Raw genomic sequence first — 3,935 nt, forward strand, 5'->3', positions numbered from 1 at the left:
TATGAATTTAAATCTTGATGTAATATGTACTTAACAGATTTTCCTAAAGCATATTGAAATTAAATCCGCCATCGCAGTTCACCAATCAAGAATAATCTTAATGAACACCCGAAACATTCTTCCTTCTTAACCCAGAAAAATACCTATTACAATACAGACACCTATATGGGGCCTATCAGATCATCGCAATGAAAAAAATCGGATAGGTAAGTAAAAGTTAATCATAATATATTTCTCAGAATATTACAACAGCTACAGTTCACCATCATATAGCTGCTGAGACCATCGTCGGTGTTGCCCGAAAAAACACCCTCATAGCTCAATGTTCTCCTTGATAACAACCTGCGGGCCTAATCCTCTTTTTCTGCATCTTTTATCTCATATCGTTCCTTCTTTCCAGGCTACATGTTATTTCTAATCATAATCAGCAATTATAAAACAAATAATGTAAGCTCACATACATGCTATAGCATACATATTTCAATTGCAGCTTCATACACAAGGAATATAGTAAGCGTGCACACGCAATGCACGCGTCGACTGATGTTACAACCAGATATGCAAATTCTAAAGATATTATGATTACACTAAAAAATATGACAACCAACCTATAATTTAAATGATTTTCAAGCAACTCTACAATTTAGCATCATATGCATGGAGTGAAGACACCTGATTACCTTAGTATGTCTTAATACACTAACCAATTCTTGTACAACATAAGGGGTGCATGTTGTATGCGGCTTCATTCTCAGTGTAGTTGATTAGATGCACCAAAATTCTTATCTCACAACTATACTTTAGGAGAACCACAGGTCATTATCTTTAGAGTTTTCATGAGGTAGAATAAAAAAATGAAATATTAAATATTCACCCTGCAAATTGGTTGGTTCAATTCTTTCTCGTTCCATGAGTGCACAAACCAAAAAGCAAAATAACCAGATAGACATGCTACGTACATTGGAAACCAATTGAAATCATGCAGTGTTGATTGCATGCTTGTTTGTCTATGGAACATCCGCCTTGAAAGCAATTCAGTGACAATTGTTCTCTGCAAAATCAACAGTTTGCTCGCTCCTTGTCTCAAGAGACAAAAATGAAATCAAATATATCTTGAGATAAGTAAATATAGAAATTTCTTCTAAAAATATAATATAAAACCGATATCAGCCACATGAGAGTTCCATTTTGATTCCTACGACCTCATTTGAAATCTCAACAAATGAAAGTACATTATGCATATTCATCAATGACAAAATAATTCAAGTCCGTGTATGCTATAAAGGAACGAATCCAATCTATCTAACTATCATGAATAGAGAATCACAAACTGCACACCCGCAAATATAGTATTTACAACAATAATTCCAAGGGAAAACAAGCTTTAATAAAAAAAGGCTCCATCATATTTATCCTTCAAGTTCAAACAGAATCACTATATCAACACATGAACAAATAATCACTTCCTTTCAGATTTGCCATTCTGATTCATCACCACAGAACAAGCATATATTTCCAACATACGTGACCAAAACTACACTCATGAAATGAGGCAAAGTAGCATACGAATATTTTGCTAGGGTGTTTTTTGTGAAGGAGTATAAAGTCCTAATGTATAAGATTGTGCAAAACAAGCACCGGCGTGGTGGATATATGAATTCCTCTAAGGTTAGCTGATGGATGCAACTCCAAAAACCAAGCATGCTTTATTTTGAACAAAAGGTACATGCCAACTTTATTATAGACAGACATCAAGACAAGTGAATGATATGCAGACATTCATTGGAAAATAACTGCCAGTATGACAAGGCTTTTTGTCACTGGAATTTAGTCTTTCAACTTTATAAAGATTGGCATATAATTGGCTGCTGCTAACAAATGGCCCAGTACAGCTGTATAAATAATAATGTCGTCATCAAGTGTAGGTCCTAGATTGTTTAAAATGGCAGTACTGTTCATGAAACAGGCAACCCGCGGTTCAGTAAATCACCTAATTTACATTAAGATCGGATGTGATTGATCTCTCTATATCTTACGGCTGAGCTGATCATAATTACTGAAAACAACATGGAATAATTTTTTAGTCTGGATCGAACACCACCAAATGATCTTCAGCAACGATAGCTAGAATGGATTTTATCTCCAGTAATATTGGAACAATGACTGCCAACAGAGGAGATGGAGCGGGACTTGCATTACCAGAATAATGCCGGTGTTGAGCTGCTGCCCCAGTGAGACGATGCCAATGTCATTCAACACGTCGTGCTGGTGACGGTTGGGATGTTGACGGCAGCTGCCACATCCAGGCCGTTCGTGACGAGATGAGAGGACGTGTGCGGCATCACTAAACACGCAGATTGCTACCACAAAATAGTTCATCAATCTAAATTATCCTGTCTAGAGCTAGCTCCGAATGTCCAGTCAATTGCATCTAAGGCGAGCAGTCTTACACCAACCTGAATATCATGGAAGAGGCGTCCACTACTACATCTCAAACTGCCTTCCGTTGCAGTCTGTTCTCTTCTCCTGCGTGCATCCTTTCCACCATCTCATATCTGGCCTTCTTGTACCCACAGCCAGTCCCTGCCCACAACGCCTTACTTCTCCTCCTCTCCCTGCCAGCACAAGCACTGCAAGGATTTTAATAAAAAAATTGATTGGTTCAGCATAAAAACATTTTTTGTTAATTCATCATAGTCAGAATATCCTCACTACTTCAATCAACCACTGAAACGGTACCATAAACATCACAAATTTGCAAATAAAAATTGGAAGGAAGGATAAGTGGAATACCAGTTGTGTGGCAGTGGAATAATTGAAAGTTATGGACCAAGAATAATCCAAATCGACCTTCTATCGTTCGTCATGTTCATCTCTGAATCCATACACCATCTAGTTTTCCAGACCGGGATCCTGAATAGAAAGACCAAACACACTGAAGCAAATCAACTGAAGGCGCAAAAATAAGTATGAGTCGGCTACTCAGAGTCAGAATTCAGAAAGTAACTTGTCTGGGGAATTTCAACGAACCTATAGACATGCTGTTTGAATTAGCACCTAAATAATTCTCTCAATTAGAAAAAGACTTGCCACCAGGATTTGGGCGTCACACTGACCGGCGGCATCCAAAATTTGCAGAGAACAAGAAGTTCGCAAAATACTGTTTAATGGAAATCAACGTCCATGGAAGCCTGATTAACAAACAACTTCAAAGTATGAATTAGTTCTACTATTTGAAATCAACATACATGGTTTAGAAGGAGGGCTTGCCTCGCTGCCGGCCACAACAGATGTAGCCGCCGTCAATTGTCGAGCTAGATTGGGGCACTGGTTGTAGGTGCGGCTGACAGATAGGAAACAGGAGAAGAATGGAATGATGATGGAGGGAGGCACCTTGTTGCAGTACACCGCCTAATATAAAGCCTCTCACTGCCTTTTTATTTGAATATGTGTGTGATTCGCGCAATTGTCTCTTTGCATGCTTGCGCTGCAATTTGTTTTTCTGGTTTTGTACAATCAGTGACTTTCTGCAGTATCAGTTTGTTTGCATGACATAGCTGCATGCTTGCTGCTACTTGGCCTCTCCTCTCCATGTCGTAAGATCAGTAAGCGGCAACATAAAAAAATCAGAAAATACCCTGATAAGTAGTTACAGATTGAACATGACAATTGTTAAGGATGATTACATGGGAAAGCATGTATATGAGTAAGAAGACATAGATATAGATGTAAGGGGGACATAAAATGCACCACGGGAGTAATTCAGAGCATAGAGTAATTTAGGATTGAATAAATGATGTGTACAACTATCTCTAGGCTTAGAAGGGAATTATTATAGATCATTGTTGTGCAGGCAAATGTTCAAGAGCTCATAATACAGAACAATATTAGAACTCAAAAGCTTGGAGAAATGAAATATTAGGACTCAAGCATTA

At 38.1% G+C, this 3,935-nt stretch overlaps 1 long non-coding RNA gene across 1 annotated transcript; it reads right to left on the minus strand.

Moving 5' to 3' along the window:
* Positions 1-227: 227 nt before the first annotated feature.
* Positions 228-2,906, minus strand: LOC119332566. The gene is made up of 5 exons (XR_005161016.1): positions 2,794-2,906; positions 2,457-2,630; positions 2,200-2,360; positions 960-1,051; positions 228-401 (listed from the first exon to the last, which is right to left on the minus strand). It is a non-coding gene; the product is annotated as an uncharacterized LOC119332566 (long non-coding RNA).
* Between the last annotated feature and the right edge of the window lie 1,029 nt (positions 2,907-3,935).

This window comes from Triticum dicoccoides, chromosome 7A (genome assembly GCF_002162155.2).
Source record: "Triticum dicoccoides isolate Atlit2015 ecotype Zavitan chromosome 7A, WEW_v2.0, whole genome shotgun sequence".
Classification (NCBI taxonomy): domain Eukaryota; kingdom Viridiplantae; phylum Streptophyta; class Magnoliopsida; order Poales; family Poaceae; genus Triticum; species Triticum dicoccoides.